This window comes from Dermacentor andersoni, chromosome 8, assembly GCF_023375885.2.
Source record: "Dermacentor andersoni chromosome 8, qqDerAnde1_hic_scaffold, whole genome shotgun sequence".
In the NCBI taxonomy this organism is placed as follows: Eukaryota; Metazoa; Arthropoda; class Arachnida; order Ixodida; family Ixodidae; genus Dermacentor; species Dermacentor andersoni.
In genome coordinates, this window is record NC_092821.1 from 79,824,619 (window position 1) to 79,848,090 (window position 23,472).

A 23,472-nucleotide genomic window follows, 5' to 3' on the forward strand; every position below is an offset into this window, starting at 1 on the left:
CTCATCGACTGCTTATCTGCCGAGTTTGTACGCCGAGAAATTCATGAACCCTCAGAGGTCAGCGGCATTTTCGGAGAAGGCACGCCCCAAATATAAAGCGCAAGGCATGAGCACCGAAACAAGTCGGGGAAGTGGCGTGTGTGGCTATAAATTTTCGAAAAACAGGAATTTATCTGCTGTCTACCATTCTCAAAGTCGGATCTGCATGTGGTCCTGAATACGGGTTTTATTCCACCATTTCCAAGTCTTTCAACAAAGATTTCAAAAAACTGCCCTCGTTTGACATTTCTTTTACATTCATGTGGTTCTGATATATTCACCTTCTGCAAGCTTTAGTGTTTAGCCCACTGGGCAAGACACTCTGCTTCTGAGCGTCGTGTACCCCCCCCCCCCCATCGTGTTTCCTTTTCAATATATTTTCGTTTGTACATGATTTTCTTTATAGCGATTTTCTGACGTTACGGGCAGACGGACAAAATTCCTCGTTGGTAGGCGTAGCGTAGGCTATTACATATTTTAAAAGACTACACCTCATCATAGCTTCTCGCAAAACGAAGCGTAACGACTAAGGAAATACTTTCCCCGGTTGGACTGCTCCCACAACCGCCAGAACACGCTTCCAGTATACACACTTACCCAATTCCTGACGGCAAAAAGTAAAAAAAAATAAAGAAAAGAAAACGCGCAGTCAGAGATATTAAACTTCTTATTAGGCGCAATCGTTTGTCTCTAGTCAACGAGCACTAAGTATTCCCAAGCCATATCCCACGAATGGGCAGCTGTGGTACTCAAACGGCAGAACAATTGTGTGCTTTGTAAGCACACTTCACTAATGCTGATGTCAAAAAGTACGCGCACTGCTTATACTGAGTCACACTGCGGATCTCAGAAATCGACCTCCCGTCGACAGGCACCCGTCAAAATGAATCGATTGTTTCTAATATTTGGCAGCTATGAATTTCTGGGAAACTTAACTACGAATATATGACTGAGCATTAAGCCAACGCGTTCTCGCGAGACGTCACATGAGGTTTGGAGTATGATTCCGTGCGGAAAAATTTTCTTCCTTATTCATATTTATGGAGAAATTTTCCTTTACTCATGCATAGGGTCTGAAACTGTGTTCAATTTACAAACCGGCCTAACGTTTCTAGGACGATTTTGGCAGTTTATTCTAGCTTAAGCGACAATCCTCGCTGCGCGCAAAAATGTGTTTATTTTGCCACCATACAGACTGCGCGACAGCAAAAAAACGTCACATTGGAGCTCCAAAATAATTTCGCCACCTGAAGAAGACCTACGTCTGTGGCTGATCGCCTTTGAGGTCACAAAATGCCGAAGCGACTGTTCGGTTACAGTTTATTTTTAAGTAGCGCTTGATTCATCCACGTTATATTTGCCATCAGAAAGGTATCATCCTATCCCAGAATATCAGTGTAGTCACGTCATTTTCACGACAATTATATCACTGAGAATCAACAAATGTACATAATCTGCGCAAAGGTCTGATGCAGTGTCTTTTAAGCAACACCAGCTAACTCAGGTTTTAGCTGGAAAAGCTCTCTACTGAGACTTCTAATATTATTTTCGCTTAATCATTTCCTTAACGGTAATGCAGCAATGGCGGCACGCCCTGATCATTTTTCAATCTTGTGCGATGTTGTAGGTAATCGCACAAAACAGATACGCAGAGCTTAACCAAAAAGCTTGGTTCTTGGCTGGTAATCGTACCAATTGCTTGCTAAAGGCAAGACTGGCAGCCCGCCCTTTCAAAGTGCGCCGTTATTTCCAGGCAGTTTTCTAGAAAGTAGAATAACACATCATAATGAAATACCAGACCAAAAATTTAACCACAAGGAGGACAGCAATGCGTCTAATTGAAGATTGGGACGAGAGAAAGCACAGCTAGTTCATAACGCAAACAAAGGGGTAAGGGGTGTAGACACGGACACAAGAGAAGAGAAATGGACAACACGAACGCGTGCTGTCCACCCGTGTTGTCCACTTCTCTTGTGTCCGTGTCTGCACGCCTGACCCCATTTTTGCATCATGAACGCTGTAATTGAATGACGAAGCTTGTTTTGAAGACCAGTGCATAGCTTGACTTGTCGCCGTTGTCATCTAACTCGCCGAGTACAGATGGCTCATTTCGATTCAGGGCCACCCAAAGGTTCCGACTGAGATATCTTTCATCGAGCGACCGAATGTTTTCTTTATTTAGTACCTTTGGGTAGGCCTCATACGAATGAATTGAGAGAAGGACACCTTAAAATATTTTCAGAGAGGGCGTCAGTACTGCGTCATTAGAACTGCACCATTAGATTGGCTGCACAGAAGTATTCTTCTTCCATGGAACTAGAAACGCTACTGAGGTGTCGCGTTTGCATGGGATGAATGACGCTTCGTTTAGAAGCGAGAAAGTACGTATATAGGATGATATATCCCTAAGTTCATTCACACTTATAATATCAGAGAAGGTGAACCTCAGAGAAATTATGCCGCAGCAAAGCGTTGAGCTTAACGCCATTTTGCGTTTGCAGCTATTAAGTCCACTTCACTTCCCCAACCACATTGCTATGCGGTACTGTTTCGAAACATGCAGGCAATATCAAGGATGTTCATGGTTTGCAGCAAAGCTCAAATCTCGTGCGAAACCTTATCATTCGATACCTTTGAGGCTTGAGCTCAAAAAGGCTGATAATAATAATCAATTGATAATAATCAATTGCTTTCCGCCTATTTCGCGCAGTGAGAAGGCTTATTTCTTCAAGGGCTGGGAAAGCATTTTTGTTTGTTAAGAACGTGTCAGAAATTTGCGCAAGAAAAGAAACTATGAGGCCATTCAGTGCAGATATTTCGGCTTGTAACATTTTGGTATATTGTTATTTTAGGATTTTGTACAGTTATTATGGGACAAGCAAATGCAAATTAACTCATCTCATCATAGAAAGTGTTCCCATTGAAGAGTTTGGAAATGCTTCTCTATGCCAATCGTCCATCTCACTATCAAAGAAGGAATAGGAATTCCTGCGCATCTGTTAAACATAATAGTTTCTGCCTAGCATGCAAAGGAGTTGTTCTATCAATTGGTCTGTTACCTTGTCAGTAGACAGGTGCCCATAAAAAAGCTACAGAAAAAGTGTGGGCATAAGAGTGGCGTCCGTGCCGGAAATAAATTGTTGTATGTAGTTAGCGCCTATGTATGTCTGTTTTCGCATCTACGTCCTTGTGCTTTTCGCGCTACTGAAAAAGTGAAATATGAGGTCAGACCCAGCATTTAGAGAACTCAAGGTTTAACTTCGCGGGAGTTTACCTGCTGATTACTTGCTGTGCAGCCAATGTAATGGCGTAGTTTACAAGAACGCTCTCCCTTACAATATTTTAAGGTGTCCTTCTTGCAATGCATTCGTATGTTGCCGACCTAACGGTAGTAAATAAAGAAAACATTCAGTCGCTCGATGAAAGATGTCTCAGTTCGATGCTCTGGGTGGCACTGAATCGAAATGCACCAGCTGATATGTATGTATCTTCGTTTTTTTTACTTCTCTTCGGTTAGTCAGCCAAAGACGGCGACAAGCCTAACCATGGGCAGGTCGGTAAAGCAAACTTCGCTTTACAGTTAGATGCATCGCTATCCTGCAGACTGTTGAAATCTAAGTTAGGCATTTCATTATCTATTGTTGCTATAATTTTTGGAAAACTGCCTTGGAATAACGGTTCACTTTGAAAGAGCGGATTACCAGTCTTGTCTTGCCTTTAGCAAGCGCATACGACGAGGAGTTTTTTTGGTTTAGGCTTTGTATAGCTGTACTGCTCCATCACCACATGCATCACCACATGCATCACCACTGCATCACCACATGCACTTATGGTAACCTTTCAAGGTTGACGTCTGACCAAATTGCCCTGGAGGGACAACAGAGCAGTGACAGGATGAATGAGTGGCATTTACAACTGCCTATTATGTTTCCTAGAAGATCTTGTAGGGTTGGCAACCCTGCGAGAGCTTTATTGCACACGTAATTCATGGTCATGAACACTTGGCCAATGGCTCACATCTATTAGCCGTCACACTAACTGTAACGCCATTAAAAATAGATCTGGGGTTTCAAAAGCCTCGGGTGAACTGCGCGAGATTGTAGGCTCCCAGCTGCATATAGCAAGATATTTTGCTCGCACATTCATGGCAGCCATTGTCTGCAAATGAAAAATGTTTATCTACCATGCTCAGAAAGTTTCAGTGCCCCTTCGAAGATCCAGTTTGTGATTCAGCAATTTTAATACAAAAGCCTGCCATGGAGTTAGGAGCTCCCAGGAGCAAATACTGACTGAAAGGTACATTCAGTAGAGGAAAGGCTTGCCATTTATGTGAATGCTTCCGATTTTCTGCTTTTCCTGGCAAAATGACAGATGAACTTCAGCAACAAAGGTAGTTGTGCCAAGGTAAAATGTAGGAAGCAGCATCAATATTGTTTGTGGTTGGTGTAGCATAATTGAGAATTTTTCAGGAACAGCGCTTAGGTGAAGGAAATACAGTGCTAGTTTGCCCTTTTCATTGTACTTTGTATAATGCGCTAATCCTACAAAATCGGTAGTAGGAAGCAGGTTGCTGTGCAATATGTGTGGCCGTGATTCAGCACATGGGCTGAACCTGTGCACAGAGTGGTGTTCTGCTCTTAGATTGCACACTTCAATGAAGATTTGAGCTTAACTGTAAGCCCATGACCAGCCCACAAACCAGGCTTCAATGACACCACCTTCTCTCGTCAGGTACGTGCTTGGGATAAAGTGCATCTTATGGGATGCGTGGGCTACATACAAAGCCAGACTGACAGTAATGGGCCAATTGTTTGGACAACACTGCAGTGCTGTGTGAAGCACTGTGTATTGCAAGCTACTTGTCATTGTCGTTGCTTTGCACTTTGGGTGAAAGTACTGCCATGAATACTAAGCAGAGAATGCCTTGCAAAAGAATGCCTCATGTCCGTGACTGTTGTCAGGCATTTCTTTAGTAACAAAACTTGCAAAGAGCCCCAAGGGATTTTGCTAAGAGCAGGAGATCTAAAGGTATACCTTCACATCTTGCTAGCAAATGTTTGCATATGATGAGTTAGAGCAAAATGCCTGCAGACACACAGTGAGCCACGTAGCCAGTAGTCCTATTAGGCTTACTATATTTACACGAAGGTATTTCGCCCTCATCAGCAGCAGTCCTTGAGATAGTTATTCTGGCGGCTAGCTTCCCACGCTATGCGTGCCGCCCTCGCACCTGGTTAAGCTGTTCCTAGACGCTAGAGTTATACTATGTCCTCGCAACCTTGAGCGATCATAAAGCGCGTTTTCCCCTCTTCGCCGGCGGACTACGGAGGCTTTGTTCCGGCCGCAGAGCCCTCCACGTCTCAGTAAGGTGCCTGGTGGTGGTCTCGTGCGGACAATGCCCTCTCGGTGAGCGCATATTCCCCCTTCATCTTTTAAGAGGTTCAATACTTACAAGCATTTGTCTCGCAAACCATATTTATTTCAAGGGAATTTTCCACGTCTCAATAATTTCTCTCGTCGTATTCGAATGCTGATTGCCGTGTTATAGTTTGTAAACGAAGCTTTCCCTCAAGTCTAAATATTTTAAGGCAGTTTGTCGGGTGCGTACCATGGCCACATACGCTTATAACTGCCTTCCGTTTCTGTACCACGTGTGCGCTTTAAAACCACGGCGCTGCAATTTTGCTTCAGAGACTTTCCTTTCCTTCCTTCTTCTCCGCCCTTAAACTGACTCTCCTAACTACTACACGCACACACAAAGCAACAGCGCGCGCATTAGATCCCATAGATGAGATGAATATTTACAATTATTATTAGGGCTATAATTATATCCGAGTGCTGATTGCTGTGCTATCGTTTGTTAACGAAGCTTTCCATCAAGTCTAAATATTTTAGGGCAGTTTGTCGTCTGCGTATCATGGCCACGCATGCTTATATCACCTTCCGTTTCTCTACGACGGGTGCGCTTTAAAACTACGGCGCTGCAATTTTGCTTTCCTTTCCTTCCTTCTTCTCCGCCCTTAAACTGGCTGTCTTAACTACTACACGCAGAGACAAAGCAACAGCGCACGCATTGGATCCCATAGATGAGATGAATGAGGGGGAAACGGTAGAGTATCCGCCTCCCGTGCAAGCAGACCGTGATTCAAATCCCGGTGCCGCACAATTCTCCACCGGAAAATACAAAAAAAAAGTGTGTGTAGAGAAAATTGCACAAACAGGCCTGGAGTGCGGCCTGATCCCGGTGACCAGAACCGGTAACGCACTCTCTCACCAGAGTAGGATTGGCCACCCTGGTGCAGTACTTGGCCACAACCTCCTATATGAACACAACAATCAAACCCCGGCCCTCAGTCCCGAGCAGCTGCGAAGCAACTGACCACGGCGGTGGTCAGACCTGCGACGCTGCAGAGGGTGCTAAGAATCCCTGGCTCCGGACAGGCCGCCATTGGAATAGGAACCTGGCAACGTTTAACGCTAGAACGTTATCTAGTGAGGCGAGTCTAGCAGTACTATTGGAGGAATTAGAGGGCAGTAAATGGGATATAAATGGGCTCAGTGAAGTTAGGAGGCCAAAAGAAGCATATACAGTGCTAAAAAGCGGGCACGTCCTGTGCTACGGGGGCTTAGCAGAGAGACGAGAACTAGGAGTCGGATTCCTGATTAATAAGAACATAGCTGGTAACATACAGGAATTCTATAGCATTAACGAGAGGGTGGCACGTCTTGTTGTGAAACTTATTAAGAGGTACAAAATGAAGGTTGTACAGGTCTACGCCCCTACATCTAGTCATGATGACCAGGAAGTCGAAAGCTTCTATGAAGACGTGGAATCGGCGATGGGTAAAGCCAAAACAAAATACAGTATACTGGTGGGCGACTTCAATGCCAGGGTAGGCAAGAAGCAGGCCGGAGACAAGTCAGTGGGGGAATATGGCATAGGCTCTATGAATAGCAGAGGAGAGTTATTAGTAGAGTTTGCAGAACAGAATAATATGCGGATAAGGAATACCTTTTCCGCAAGCGGGTTAGCCTAAAGTGGGCGTGGAGGAGCCCGAATGGTGAGACTAGAAATGAAATGGACTTCATACTCTGCGCGAACCCTGGCATCATACAAGATGTAGACGTGCTCGGCAAGGTGCGCGGCAGTGACCATAGGATGGTAAGAACTCGAATTGGCCTTGACTTGAGGAGGGAACGGAAGAAACTGGTACATAAGAAGCCAATCAATGAGTTAGCGGTAAGAGGGAAACTAGAGGAATTCCGGATCAAGCTACAGAACAGGTATTCGGCTTTAACCCAGGAAGAGGACCATAGCGTTGAAGCAATGAACGACAATCTTATGGGCATCATTAAGGAGTGCGCAATAGAAGTCGGTAGTAACGCCCTTAAACACGAAACCAGTAAGCTATCGCAGGAGACGAAAGATCTGATCAAGAAACGCCTATGTATGAAAGCCTCTAACCCTACAGCTAGAATAGAACTGGCAGAACTTTCTAAGTTAATCATCAAGCGTAAGACAGCGGACATAAAGAACTATAATATGGATAGAATTGAACCGGCTCTCAGGAACGGAGGAAGCCTAAAAGCAGTGAAGAAGAAACTAGGAACAGGCAAGAATAAGATGTGTGCGCTAAGAGACAAAGCCGGCAATATCGTTACTAATATGGATGAGATAGTTCAAGTGGCTGAAGAGTTTTATAGAGATTTACACAGTACCAGTAACACCCACGACGATAAGGTGAGAGAGAATAAACTAGAGGAACTTGAAATCCCACAAGTAACACCGGAAGAGGTGAAGAACGCCTTGGGAGCTATGCAAAGGGGGAAGGCAGCTGGGGAGGATCAGGTAACAGCAGATTTGTTGAAGGATGGTGGGAACACTGTCCTAGAAAGATTGGCCGCCCTGTATACACAATGCCTCATGACCTCGAACGTACCGGAATCTTGGAAGAACGCTAACATAATCCTAATCCATAAGAAAGGGGATGCCAAAGACTTGAAAAATTATAGACCGATCAGCTTACTGTCAGTTGCCTACAAAGTATTTACTAAGGTAATCGCAAATAGAATCAGGAATACCTTAGATTTCTGTCAACCAAAGGACCAGGCAGGATTCCGTAAAGGCTACTCAACAATAGACCACATTCACACTATCAATCAGGTGATAGAGAAATGTGCGGAATATAACCAACCCTTATATATAGCCTTTATTGATTACAAAAAAGCATTTGATTCAGTCGAAACCTCAGCAGTCATGAAGGCACTACGGAAACAGTGTGTAGATGAGCCATATGTAAGATATCTATAGCGGTTCCACAGCCACCGTAATCCTGCACAAAGAAAGCAACAAAATCCCAATAAAGAAAGGCGTCAGACAGGGAGATACGATATCTCCAATGCTATTCACAACATGTTTACAGGAGGTATTCAGAGACCTGGAGTGGGAAGAATTGTTGATAAAAGTTGATGGAGAATACCTTAGCAACTTGCGATTCGCTGATGATATTGCCTTGCTTAGTAACTCAGGAGACCAATTGCAGTGCATGCTCACTGACCTGGAGAGGCAAAGCAGAAGGGTGGGTCTGAAAATTAATCTACAGAAAACTAAAGTAATGTTTAACACTCTCGGAAGAGAACAGCAGTTTACGATAGGCAGCGAAGCACTGGAAGTGGTAAGGGAAGTGGTAAGAGCAGGTAGTGACCACGGATCCGGATCATGAGACTGAAATAACCAGAAGAATAAGAATGGGCTGGGGTGCTTTTGGCAGGCATTCTCAAATCATGAACAGCAGGTTGCCACTATCCCTCAAGAGGAAAGTGTATAACAGTTGTGTCTTACCAGTGCTCACCTAGGGGGCAGAAACCTGGAGGCTTACGAAAAGGGTTCTGCTGAAATTGAGGACGACGCAACGAGCTATGGAAAGAAGAATGATAGGTGTAATGTTAAGGGATAAGAAAAGAGCAGATTGGGTGAGGGAACAAACGCGGGTAAATGACATCTTAGTTGAAATCAAGAAAAAGAAATGGGCATGGGCCGGACATGTAAAGAGGAGGGAAGATAACCGATGGTCAGTAAGGGTTACGGACTGGATTCCAAGGGAAGGGAAGCGTAATAGGGGGCGGCAGAAAGTTAGGTGGGCGGATGACATTAAGACGTTTGCAGGGACAACATGGCGACAATTAGTACATGACCGGGGTAATTGGAGAAGTATGGGAGATGCCTTTGCCCTGCAGTGGGCGTAACTAGGCTGATGATGATGATGATGATGATGATGATGATGATGATGATGATGATGATGATGACTGCTCCCTTACCTACTACATGCCGCAAGATTTATAAATGTAAATGTCATGCAGCAATTGCTGCATGACCGCAATGAAATGATTAATGGGAAATGAAATTATAGTTGTCATCAGGCAGATTTTTCAGCTAAAACCTGAAATAGCTGGTGTTGCCTAAAGCACGCTGCATCCGACCTTTATGCACGTCATAAATATTTTCGATGTGTGCGGTATGTTTCTAAAGAGTGCCCTTGAAGGAGTGTCGTTCGCGAAACTAAGTTGGCTTCAGAGATACCTAAGAAGCATATGCATTGAAGCAGTAGGGTCAACGCTTTGCTGAGGTGGCATTTTTTGAGCTGGGGTTCATACGCTGCGATATTGCAAACGCGTTTGAAACAAGCTATACGTCATCACTCTGCAGTACGTTTGTCACTTGAAACGTAAGCGTCCTTCTTTGTGTGCAAATTTCATAGGTTAATACCCTTTCTACTTTCACGAAAAAGATTACTTAGTGTGTGAGCAACTAAACTAGACAGTGTGACATCAATACCACCGTGCTTTTTAATATTTCAAATTCTTCGAAGGAACAGACATGTTGATGGCCAAGCATGACTGGCGCGCATTAAGGGCCTTGGTGTTAACGTTTTGCCTGTATCGTTTTCCATTATGAAAGGAAGTCCATAGGACTAGACATCTCCGGAGCCGTGCAGTAGTGATCATGCGACATCAACCTGAAACCCTGTTTCGAAAATTCTTTATTTAGTGAGCGCTAATTTATTTAAAGTTTTTGCTGTCTGTGTCAGATATGACCTTGCGATGTTACGCCGCCCATAGGATACTGTTAACATTCTGTTGAATGTGTTAGCGGAATATATAGATAGCGTTTCTTGCCGCACAAAACGCGTGGTTTTGTGCGGCGAGGAAGGGTCGACACCGCAGAGTTTACCAAATTTTGGTATGACTTTCGTGAAACTGGACTTTGAGAAAAAGTGACCCGGCGTCTCATTTTTAGCCTCTCGACGTATTGTTGTGCTTTTTGATGGGTCCTAGGGCAAAGGGTTAGATCAAATGGAGATTTGTTTGCTGGTACTTTCGCTCTGCCTATGTGCATACTGCATGGGGACTTTTATATTGAATGTAATTAAGTATCTGGATAAAGACATAACGATATGCATCCTCGCGCCTTTCACATAAAATGCCGTTCTACATTCGTGTAGACATGGTGAGCTTATTGGTGACTGCAAGATTTTTCAAGAGACGTCTTGCAAGCAGGCCAGTCTATATAACACATATGTGGCACCGCAGAGAGAATGAGAAGCCTAAAGAGCACATACGTTGCTATATCGTAACAAACGTTAGTTTTTGGATTGGTTAAATTAAAATTAAATTATGGGGTTTTACGTGCCAAAACCAATTCTGATTATGAGGCACGCCGTAGTGGAGGACTCCGGAAATTTCGACAGCTTGGAATCTTTAACGTGCACCTAAATCTAAGTACACTGGTTTTTCGCATTTCGCCTCCATGGAAATGCGGCCGCCATGGTTGGGATTCGCTCCCGCCACCTCGTGCTTAGCAGCCCAACACCATAGCCACTGAGCAACCACGGCGTGTTTTGGATTGGTTCAACAGCTGGGTGAAGGTAGGATGTTCCTAGACAAAAAGGTAACTTCCAGGCACGTGATTTAAGACGTATCACGAAGAAAGGCATGAGCACCATAGTTAATCATTACGACACTATGGTTGTGCCCATATTCACAATTTTGTCCCCGACTATTCATTGTTACGGAGCCTCACATGGGGTGATAAGAGTGAAGTCACCAAATCCTATACGACATGTAGTGTTTCGGCAATTTCAGAGCTACCAGTCACAAGGATAGCATCGATAAAGAACGTTAGAGCCAACCTATTTTTGCCTAATATTGGCCAAATTTGTGGGGAACCAGACCAAAACGTTTTTCCGTCGAGCGTTGTGGTTGCAATCTTTAAAATTATTCTTGCTGTTTTAACAACTCATGTAGCTTTATTATTTTCTCTGTAACGGTAAGACATGGTCGCACATTGTGATATTTCTGATTTTCGGTAGCTTGCGTCGTAGACGTGTGGTTTCTTCCAGCAACAATGGAGGACTTGTAGACTGTATTGGACGTTTTCGTGGAAGAAAATAATTTTGACAGTCCCCATACACTAGGGAGTAAATTCACGGAGCTCACTGGCGAGCACGTTATTTGGGGTGACGTTTTGAAATACCTGATTCTATTCACGAAGCGCAAATACCTGATTCTATTCACATAGTGCGCAAAGCTATTGAACCAGTTTAGATAGATAGATAGATAGATAGATAGATAGATAGATAGATAGATAGATAGATAGATAGATAGATAGATAGATAGATAGATAGATAGATAGATAGATAGATAGATAGATAGATAGATAGATAGACAGACAGACAGACAGACTGACACACTGACAGACTGACAGACAGACAGACAGACAGACAGACAGACAGACAGACAGACAGACAGACAGACAGACAGACAGACAGACAGACAGACAGACAGACAGACAGACAGACAGACAGACAGACAGACAGATAGATAGATAGATAGATAGATAGACAGATAGATAGATAGATAGATAGATAGATAGATAGATAGATAGATAGATAGATAGATAGATAGATAGATAGATAGATAGATAGATAGATAGATAGATAGATAGATAGAATGAAAACGCCAGAAGTTGCGAAAGAATGAAAATGGCATTAGAAAATCTTTCTAAAAGATATCTCGTTATATAGTGCACCTAACCACTAAGGCGCTCTGTGATCTTTGGATCAAAGGAGATAAATGGCGACGCATCAACTGTAAATTTGGCGCAGCGATAAAGGTGTCAAATTTGATTCACAAAGGCATAATTGTTGTCACAATGACGTGACTACGCGGAAATTCTAGGATATGTCGAGGCCTATCTTACGGGGAATATAATGGGGACGAATTAACCGCTACTTAGCAATGGAGATGTAACTTAGCAGTCACTTGTGCATTTCATGAGCTCAAAATTAACAAGAGATAGACGTACATGTTTTTCACGCGGCAGAATAATTTTGAAGCTCTATTTTGATGTTTTGTGCTATCGTGGGGCTTGTTTGATGGCAAAATAAACACATTTTTTTGCACGTAGCGAGGAATGTCCCGCGAGCTATATAGTCCTAGAAACCACAGGTGGTTAGTAAATCCAACTGAATTTTACACCACATGCATGATCAAAGGTTTTTCCATAAATGTAAATAAGAAGAAATTTTGTTGCGTAAAGAATCATTCTCAATTCTTATATGGTGTTCGGCGACAGAGCGTTGGCTTGATCCTCTGTCAGTTATTCGTCGTTAAGATTGCTATATATTCGTAGTACTGTAAATATTACAAACATTCGATTCATTTTAACGGGTGCCTGTCGACAGGTAGGACGATTTCTACATCACCGAACTGACGTCACTGAATTCTTTCACAGCTGCTTCTCTGAAGTGTACTTCCTTTCTGGTTCTCTCACATAAAGAGAACATCGCTGCAGCTGCATGAATATACCTCAACCTATTACTCATGCGCGAACGCAGCGCAGTGAGCGTACTAGGCACTCAACTGTGCTGCCGCGTGAATACCACAGCTGCGAATTCATGTGACTTGACTTTCAAGTATTTCGCGCCCGTCGAAGCGATTGTGACTAATAAGAAATTTATTATTTGTGACTACGCATTTTCTTTATGTTTTAGCCCTCTAGCATTCCGAAAGTGCGTAGACTGAAAGCGTGTGCTTGCTATGTTGAGAGCAGTCCAAAAGGAGAATGCAGATCCTTCGTCCCTATGTTTCGTTTTTGTGATGTGCTTTCGTTTAAAATCTGCAAGCATTTCTATGCCTATTCGACGAATAAGCCCGTCTGTCGGCCCGTCACGTAAAACTGTCGGCCCGTCACGTAAAATAAATGTACAAATAAAATCAATTGAAAAGGAGAAACAACGGCGCTACGCATAGAAGCCGAGTGTCTTACCCACTAGGCTAAAACACCCACGCTTACAGAAGGTGATGATATGAGAACCACATGAATGTGAAAGAAATCTCAAAGGAGAACAGTTTCTAGAAAAGCTTTCTTGAAAAACCTGATAACGCCAGAAAAGCCACCTGAAACACAACATGTAGAGCCGACTTGCAGCATTGTGGAAATCAGGAAAATTCTGATTTTGCGAAAATTTATTGCCACACACGCAACATCCGCTATGCGCTTAGGTGGTTGCGGGATGCGCGTTGCGTTGGAGCGTTCGTTCACCGACAGAAATGCCGCTGGTCTCTGGTGGCTCCTGCATTTCACGTCGCGGAACAGCGACAGATAAGCAGTCAATGAGTTAATCAGGATGATAATGGCCTATGAGGCGTTATATTGGTATCATCACGGCTAATAATAGTTCAACCCAGATGGATAAGGTGATAAAAAGCGATAAGGGCTTATAATGGTCGGACAAATTCTGATAAAGCACTGATAAATAATCAAAATGTTGTATCATCTCCGATGAGGTTGATACCAAGCAATAAATGTTGATTAGGCTCTGGTTTTGTTTGAAAAGGTTGGTAGCAGCCGATAATGGTTGATAACGGACGGATGCAGCTCATTATGGTTCATAACGACCTGATAGCGTATATAGTGGTCAAATCACGTTTCTTAACATTTATAATGACACCAGCTGCGTTTGGATGAGCAAGTGGCACAATGCTTATGCTTAACTACACAATTTCAATACCAGTCTCTCCATGAAATTTTTTTCACCGGCCAACTGGGACAGCGTTGTTCCTCGCATTTCTGGTTATCACTGTTTATGTGCGTGCACGCACTTTTGCTCGTGTGTTTGCGCTTGTGTGGTGTGCGTGTGCGGGTGAATGTGAGTATATCTGCATATGGGCGTGTGTGTCTACTTGTTGCCTTATCACGGAATATTTACATATTATAGTCTATGAATTTTTATCTCTAACTAATGACTTTTTCTTCTGTCAAGCTTAAGAGAACTTGGTGAACGCCGTTTCAGTATATAATTGCATGGAACACGTAAAATATTGTTCTGTAGTTGCTTTCCATGAGGTTCATAATGTTTAACCTCGGAGCCGTGCATGATGCCTAATTGATTTATATGTCTAACGAATCGAAACTCGCCATCATAGCTAACAGCTTTACCACCTTTAGGTGGGTGGCTATTTCCATGCACGTAGAACACACTTTGCGCCAGGACTAATTTGACCTTGATTTGAATAAATTCACACAGCTTGATGGAGGATTATTAGAGCGTGCACTGTATTCGTGTACATGAATAAGTCGTGATGAAAGAAGAAAAGTCCAAGAAGCGCCATGGTAAATTTGATATTGGGCAAGGCTGCTTTTTGAAATCTGCATAGAAGCGACGTGTATTCTGTTTTGTTAGAATGGTAAGGAAAAAATTAATTTCTCCGACGGCTCTGAGGCTCTATAGTGTTCGGCTGTTGAGCGTGATGTCACGGATTGCAATTTTTTTCGAAGCTGACCATAAGCTTAACATTTTACTCATGGAACGAAATTTGGTACCCTCTAAATACACTAGTGTTGTCAAGCTGAATTCCAGTTTTATTCTATAAAATTCCTTTTATATCATGATATATAAACTCATCCGGTCGAGGCTGTTCGATAAACTTGTCTGATTCATTACTGCGCTACATCAGTGCGCCCTTATCTGGCTTTGAAAGATACATGGCGACATCTGCCCCTACGAATTCAGTGCACGACTAGAACCGAGCGAAGAAATGAAGTATAATTTTTGAAAGTTTGGGTGAAAACTGCAGAAAGAAATTTTAACATAAGAAACGTGAGAAAGAACGAGAACACGCAGTTGCTGCTTGCTGGCGATTTTTCTCAATACAAATAATAAGAAACATATCAGGAGATAGTAGCTGCGGCGTTTTACATAGCACTGGCTCGGATTCGGCAAGTGAGACACCCTCCCGCCTGATCGTCTGTGGAAATCGCACGTGCTCCTCATCCTTGTCTTCTTCTGTAACCAAGCGGTATTTCATCCTCCCTTAGACCAAGTCGTTATAGCTGTCTGGGGGCCGCCTAGCCTCTAGTGGTCGTAAAGCCTGTCTGGCGTCTACTTGTGACCTCAAGGCGGATGGTTGAGAGGATGCCCTAACTTCAGCTTCGCATGTGTGGGAAATAGTGAATAGCTAAACCCGATGGAGTGCTTTGTCACGCTGTGCCAGAGTCGTTGTCTGATGTGCACCAATCTTTCGGCTTTTGTGTGTTGTCTATTCCGACTTCTTTTCCCAATGATATTCAGGAGACGCCTAACGTTAGCGTGGGCAGATTTGACAAGCGAAGGTGTTGTTCCAATGCGCGGCAGTATTTCTCCTACAACTTATACTAGATTTGTCCAAACCTTCCGGGTAAATCATCTTTGCCGTACTGAGAAGCACCATGATGGCTGTAGTGTTCCCATTGGTGTTGCTTGACTTGTATTGTCTTTCGCCGCTAGACAAGGTCTTCAAGACCCAAAAAGTTCTCATACCAAAAAGCGCCCTCGCCATTGGTATTCCCGTAGATGAGTGGACCGTTGTGTGTTGCCGATGCAGCAATATCGCTTCTCAATGCTGTATGATCCAAGCGGTCTCCCTCAGGACTGCTCTGAACAATCCTGCGGCGTAGCATTGTGTTGTCTGTCGTAGTTGGTGGGTGGTACGCTATAGATATTATGGCACATACTCTGTTTGAAATGCTTTATCTCGCTGGACATAATTGTTCTCCCGTTGTCGGAGACGACTTTAGGTGGTATGCCGAACGTAACAAAGAAGCTTAGGAGGACGTCAGTGACAAACGCTGAAGTTCTTTCGGTGCCACGACAGACTTCCACCCGCTTTCTGTAAGCGTCCACAACGATTTGATAAGTTCACCTGTGTGAGTAGCACCACAAAGTCAACCTGGTCCTTGTGCCGCATTGTCTGGAGATGGTCACCGATTGGAATGAAAAATTTCGGTGGGCTGCTCTGCGTTGTATGACATTCACAACAGTGTTGCGCTGTTTATTTGATCATACCAGTAATCCTAAGCGACCATATGTAGCTTCTTTTGCAACTCCGCAAGGCTACCACGCCTCGATGACCAACATGCAGCAGTGCCAGAATGTGAGTCCGGGCTGCTTTAGGTAGAATCACCAGCGACCAAAGCGCGAGGCAGTCACGATGAAAGGCCAGTGGGATTTCAGTTTGTTGGTAAAGAATGAACTCATCATTACTTTGTTTCTCTAATGTGACATGCTTATCCTCTGCGAACAGCCTTTGTAGAAACTTGTCTGTCTCATTCGTGCTATCTTTGTCGCAATAAACTGAGGTCTTGAGAAAGGTTCAAACAATTGTACGCGGCATGGAGGCCATGGTTCATCGCTCTGTTCTCATAGGGAAATCGACCGAACCTCAGAGGTTTGGGTGACTGGAAAAACTTTCGAACTCATCTGGGTTTAGATATTGCTTGCCATGGCTATCGAAAATGTTACAGTAATAAGGAGGTGATTTGATGCACCGCCTGGTTATTCGTGCATAGAAGGGTTAAGCCGCAGGGTTCGCTACAGTATGCAAACTAGTGGTTAAAGGTCAGTGACGAAAGTTACGTTTCTTCCCCTTATACATTTTTGGGATTCACTAGATGCAAACGCTAGTTGCAAACCCTAGTTGTCTAAGAGCGTAGACCACTAAATATGTGGTCGTGGTCACGATGCCGTCCTGGTTATTACGTCGTCGTCAGCCCAGCTTTGCCGTCCGGCTCTCGCGATGCTGTCGCCGTCACGCCATGGTCATCACACATTCGCTATGCATTCGTTTTCACTCCCCATCATGATGTCTTCGTGGTTGTTCCATTGTCGTAATCTCCTGTGTATGGTGTCACTCTTGGCATGCCGTCTTCACAAAGCCATCGTCGCAACAGAGGCTGCATGATACAGTCGTCGCCATGCCATTTTTGTGATACACTCGTCACCATTGCATTTTCATTATACTGCTGTCTTTCTATTGCCATGAATGTGTGGTTGTCATACAGTCGTCATAATTAATTTATTGTCATACCCCCGTCGTCCTGCCGTCGCGTTTATTACATCATTGCCATTCTAACTTCGTTAAGCGACTCTCGTCACGCCATTGTCCCCCCGCCATCCACGTCCTGCAGTCATCGTCTCGACACAGCCCAGGTAACACACAGTCTCCAAAACGTCGTATTATGGGCTTCAACGTGTAAAGGAGATTTTTGACCAAAATCGGGGTATTAAAGGCGTTCCACGCAAGATAGCTTATAAATGGGGGGGGGGGGTATATATTGAAAGTGTTGAAAACCAGACCACTTAAAAACGAGGACTGAATAAGTTTTCAAAACCCCTTCAAGAGATTGGCTTTATCTTTTGAATTATCTGGCGTACCGGGTTTTCGATAACGCTGTTTTTGGAGGGAGAATTCCTTGCTTTCAAGAAACACTCGTCGTGTCGATTGCTGCAGAGTTCGTCCTGCATCACCATGAGTGCGGCTAAAGAAAGCCTTTCGTGGGGTTGGGCTCACAGCAGAAGAGACGAAGGATTGCAAATGAGGTTGACAACGCAACGGGAAGTGTTTTGCGCCAAGAGGAAATAGAGCCCGAATACAGAAACATCTAAGCCGCTCTATTTAACGCAGACAACTGCTCCGCCTCGAACTCGGAGGAGCGTTGCCATTTAGCAGATCGTGCTGTTGTCAGCGCTCATTCTGACAGCGCATCCGTTACATCAGTAGCGAAGGAACTGTCACTATGCAACAGCGACAGAAACAATCTTGGAGTGCTGGGGGAAAGCAGCGACGACGGCTGGCTAGGGTCACATCTAGAAGCTGGCGGCGAGGTTGGCTGCGTGATTTATAGGCCGCCTATAGAGTTCCAAGCATGGTTAGCCTTTGGACTACTCAGCCATTCATCCTAATCAGCGCGGCATCGGAACTTCTTGTGGAGTTGCCGAAAGTGGGCCGTGTAGAGGCTCCGTCTTACGCAAGAACTCGGCATACTCCGACGTGTAGAATGCCGCCGGGCATATATGCTCACTTTTTCCTTGCAGAAACACTTCACTGCTTGACAGCTGCAAAAACATTACATGTTAGGCAAGGCATTTTACATCAACGGCATGCGTGTCGGTAGCAGCATCCCTGCACGATTCTGGCCCATTCTTGGAAGCTATGATCTATTGGCTCTCTCTCTCTCTCATATGGACCCTCGTTCTGTTTTCATGTTTGGCTGCTTCCGAGGAAAGGGAAAACTTCATTCTGTAGAAGCCTTCCTTTCAGAGTTTGCTGTGGACCTTACCAGAGTCTTTAACATGGGCATCACGGAGAATGGACGCCACTTTGATCTGCCTGGGAAAGGATTTATGTGCGACGAACCAGCAAGGGCATTTCTGCTTGGTACTAAATATCATGGCGGATACCACGAAAGCTGCAAGTGTCAGCGGAAGGGCCTGCATTTCATGGGCGAAATGGTTTTCCCTGAAAGTGAAGCGCGATAGCGGACAGGTGAGGAGTTTAAGACGAGATCTTGGCCTGAGCATCACGTAAACAACATGCCAATCTCGGAACTTCCGATTAAGTTAGTGAGCCAGGTCCCGTAATAATACCCGCATATGGTGGATTTGCGCGTGCAGAAAAAACTGTTACGCTTGTGGAAAGGTGATAAGAGGTCTTCTTTCAAGCAAGGATCCGATAAAATTTCCAGCTTGTCAAGGAAGTTGGTATTATTGGCAGCATATACGTCTGCCGAGAATTCGCGCGCAAACCGCAATCTCTACATGAGCTGAGCCCGTGGAATGCTGCCAACTACCGACAATCCGTTTTGTACACGGGTCCGGTATTATTGCAACGCTGCTTAGATCGCAGAATGTATGGCAACTTCTTGGTGAAGCATACTGCCCTTACAAATTTGGCTAGCCAGTTGTTGTCCCACAACATGAGCTAATACATCCAACAGCTGCTGGTATTCTTTGTTCGTACATTCAGCCAACTGTACGGCCAACAACAATGTAACGTACAGTGTCCACGGTCTTGTGCACCTCCCTGACGATGTGCGGCAGTTTGTTTGAGCCGCTGGACGGCTTCAGTGTCATTAGCGAAGGAAAGCACATGGGTCAAATGAGATGACTCATTTGACGTGGCAAACATCAGCTGCAGCAGCTCTACAGGCGGTTTTCCCAGTTAACTTGGAACAATATTATAGAAAAACCCAAGAGCTATAGAGAAATCAAACCGACCGCATAGTAGCCATAGTCGTGTGTACTTACAGCCCGTATTGTTGTCATCACAAAGTAATAATTATTTATTTGATTTTAATTAGTGAACTTTTTACGTATTACATCAATCGCAAACATATCAATTACAAAGCAGTAGCGCAGCTCGAGTAAGCTCCAAAGAAAAAATTTGTTTCGTGCTCTGCTTGCCTCGATGGGTTTTCCAAGAAAAAGACCAAAGCGCCCGAAACATTCAAAATACTAAACGTATACGCGCTTGCGTGCCGCTACTCAAGCGCTCCCAAGCAAATAGCACGGTAAACAATGCTTTACTATCAGCGCCAGCTTGATACAGGGCTTCACGCTATGTGATCATCGCGACATCACCAGAACACGCTCCTGAGCCGTAGTGGGGACGGGGGCATTTCAATTCACGCGTGATTTCTTTGATTTGATCCTACTTGGCGAGAGAGACGACGACGGTGAAACACAATGCCTAGGTGAAGGTCGCCTGACTTTAGCAGCCCTCTGAAATTTTTATGTATCATCCGCCACCTTTTCCTGTGTAGTATTCGTACGTCTACGAGATAACTGTAAAATTACGAGGTTGTTTCAGACAGCGAACTCCATGTCTTGGCTTCATCAACCAAGGATCTACAGGGTGATCATTTCTTTAGTTTCGTGTAATTTTTATTAATCAAGGGCGGAAGATTGCATACTTCTTGTCCTTGAGTTGGCTTATTTGAAGAGGCGGAACTTACTAGCATGAGATATAGAAACACGTATTCAACTAATTAACAAAATACACACTAAATAACTTCTTGATTTACCACTTTGCGGCACACATTGCAATTTACGAATTGTAGTGGGTGATCTAGTCAGACGTTTTCACTTGAAGTGAATTTGCAGGATGACACCACTTTCCACATATTATTTCTAAAGTAGAAGAAAATACATGAGCGTTCCACATATTTTTGTGCTTCAATACAGGAAAGAGCGGTTTCCTAAAACAAGTAGCTGGAACAACAGGCCATTTTCGCGGCAAGTTAGATGACAAATATATCAAAACTGGCGTCATTGTCGAACTTCTTTAAAGTGAATATGCCGTGCAAGCTCACCGACTACAATTCGTAACTTCCATTATGTACAATATAGAAGAAATTGAAAATGAAATTAGTGGACTCTTTAATTTATTGAATATGTGTTTTTATTTTACGTGCAAGTATTTCCGCCTCTGAATAATCCTGCTCCAGGTCTAGAATTATTTGTCTGGAACAAGCTATATCTTCAAATTCTATATAACCTAAAATTGACCTGCTCCTGCTGCTCGAGGTCCTGCTCGAGGTCTAGAATTATTTGTCTGGAACAAGCTATATCTTAAAATTCTATATAACTTAAAATTGACCTCCCTGTATATAATAATGGCAGTGAACAGAGCTTGCTGGCCAACATCGGTGTCCTTGTTTCGTGAGACAGCTTGGGCCATCGGCAGGAGCTTGGGAAAGACCAATGTTTGACGCAACTTGGTGAACACCCGCGAATTTTAACCTTGAGTTCTCTAAATGCTGCATCTGACCTCCTATTAATGTTTTTCCGTTAGCGCAAAAAGCACAAGGGCATAGTAGAAAAAAACAGACAAATAAAGGCGCTAACTTCCAACAACAATTTATTTCCGCGACGGACGCCACTTTTATACCCTTACTTTTTCTCGACCTTATTTTCATAAGCAGGTCTATACTGAGGAGTTAACAGAGCAATTAACAGAACAACTCCCTTGCATACTAGGGAAAAACTATTAAGTTTAACGCCTGCGCAGGAATTCCAACTCCTTCTTTGACAGTGACATGGACGATTGGCTAACACAAGCATTGCCAAACTCTTCAACGCGAGCACTTATGAGATGAATTATTTGCATTTGCTTCTCCTCATAGAAACCATAGAAAATGCTACAATATCAAATAACAACATGTTAGCCCGACAAGCCCAAATAACTGCACTGACTGACCTCATAGCTTCTTTCTTCAGCAAACTTCTGACACGTTCTAAAAAATTAAATATGCATTTCCTTTACTCGCAGAAATCAGCCTTCGCAGTACGCGAAACAGTACGCGAAACATTGCGAAAAAGGAGTTGATTATTATCAGCATAAATTACCGGCATTTTGGGCTCAAGCCTCAAAGGTTTGGAATGATAAGGTTTCGCACGAGATATGAGCTGTCTGCAAACCGTTAACATCTTCAATATTGGCTTCATATTTCGAAACAGTACTGTTTAGCAATGCCATTTGTGAAGAGAAGTTGATTTAACAGCTGCAAAACCAAGTAAACACAAAATAGCACTAAGCTCAACGCTTTGCATTTCGGTAGAACGTCTCTGAGGTTGAGCCTCTGTCATATTATAAATGTGAATGAACTGAGTGATATATCGTATTCTTTACGTACTTTTCTCGCTTCAAAGCTAAGCGTCGTTTTTCCTACACGAATTTCATACGTCAATAGCGTTTCTAGTTCCATGGAAGACGAATACCTGCTGTGCACCAAATGTACTGACGCAGTTTACAAGAACGCCCTCGCTTGAAATATTTTAATGTGTCCTTCTCTCAATGCATTCGTATGCGGCCTACCTAAAGGTATTAAATAAAGAAAACATTTGGTCGCTCGGTGACAGATATTTCATTCGGAAGCTCTGAGTGGCCCTGAATTGTAATGAGCCATCTCATCTGTAATGTTTTTTTTTTCTTCGTTTCTACTCGCCGAGCGAGATGACAATGGCAACAAGCCAAGCAATCCACTGGTCGGCAAAACAAGCTTCGCAATTCAATTAGACGTTAATATAGCAAAAAATGGGTTAAAGCGTGCAGACATGGACCCAACAGAAGTGGACAACATGAGTGGACAAGACGCATTCGTGTTGTCCTTGTCTGCACGCCTTACCCCCTTTCTTGCGTTATGAATCCTTGCCAACAAGCTTAGCTTTCCTCGTCCTAAGCTTCAATTAGACGCATTGTTCTCATCCGGGTATCAATTTCTATTCTGGCATTTCATTATCAGGTGTTTTCTACTTTCTTGGCAACATACTTTACATAACGGTGCACTTTGAAAGGGCGGGTAGCCAGCCTCATCTTTAGGAAGGAGGTATGGCCACTACGAGCGAAGAACCAAGCTTTTTGGTTAAGCTCTGTATATTTGTTCTGTGCCATTACATACTACATCGCACAAGATTGAAAAATGTAAAGGTTTTGCCGCTATTTCTGCATGACCGCAAGTAAACGATTAAGCGAAAATGATATTACAAGTCTCAGCAGAGAGCTTTTCTAGCTAAAACACGAGATAGCTGTGTTGCCTAAACCACACTGAATCACACTTTTGCGCAGGTGATCTGCATTTGTTGATTCACAATGATATAATTGTCGTGAAAATGACGTGACTGCGCGGAAATTCTAGGATAGGTCGAGACCTTTCTTACGGCGAATAAAACGGGGACGAATAAAGGACGTATAAATAATTAAGCTGTAACCGAGCAATCGCTTCAGTATTTCATTAACTCAAAAATCATAAGCCATAGACGGACGTGTGTTTTCAGGTGGCGAAACTATTTTGGAGCTCTAATGTGGCGCTTTTTGCTATCGCAGTGTTTGTGTGACTGCCAAATAAACACATTTTTGCATGTCGCGAAGAATGTCGCGTACGATGAATTAAAGCGCCAATATGGTCGTAGACACGATAAGCCGGTTCGTAAATTCAACTCAGCTTCACAACACATGCGTGAGTAAAGGAAAATTCATCTATAAACATAAATAAGAAAAATATTGTTCCGTACAGAATCATTCTCAAATCCTTATGTGGCGTCATGCGAGAACGCG